The sequence below is a fragment of the Octopus bimaculoides genome, chromosome 22 (genome assembly GCF_001194135.2).
Source record: "Octopus bimaculoides isolate UCB-OBI-ISO-001 chromosome 22, ASM119413v2, whole genome shotgun sequence".
In the NCBI taxonomy this organism is placed as follows: domain Eukaryota; kingdom Metazoa; phylum Mollusca; class Cephalopoda; order Octopoda; family Octopodidae; genus Octopus; species Octopus bimaculoides.
This window is the reverse complement of record NC_069002.1, coordinates 18,873,395-18,873,891: the sequence shown is the minus strand read 5'-3', so window position 1 is coordinate 18,873,891 and position 497 is coordinate 18,873,395.

Sequence of the window (497 nt, the reverse complement as noted above, 5' to 3'; positions counted from 1 at the left end):
TTGCAAGATTCTTGGTGTGAAATCGTGTGTTGAAACATATATTATTGTATTTCGGGGTAGTCATTTTTTGGCTCTTTTTCTTTTACATACGCACTATATATTTTTCTTCACTCGTTTATTACTGTACTTAATTTAACTCCTGTCCATTGTCTGGAAATGTTCCATCACACATCTGTGTCCTCTTCAGCGACACTTTTCGTTTTTGTGTGTTCTTGCTCTACTTACTTCATTGTTCTTCTTGTTCCACTTACTCCACTCTGGCTGTCGATAGCTGATAGACTTGGAAATTTAAAGCGTGCATAAGACTTATACACCTCGTAGAAATAAATTGTAGAAATAAATACATTTTCGTACTGAAATACATTCATTAATCTTTCACATCTTGTGAATATTCAATCTACAGGACATTTCATTTTTTTTTCTTCTTGATGTTTCGAAAATATAATGAAAAATTTAACTTTTAATTTTTATGGCTTCAGTTTCCCTTTATCTGCCTC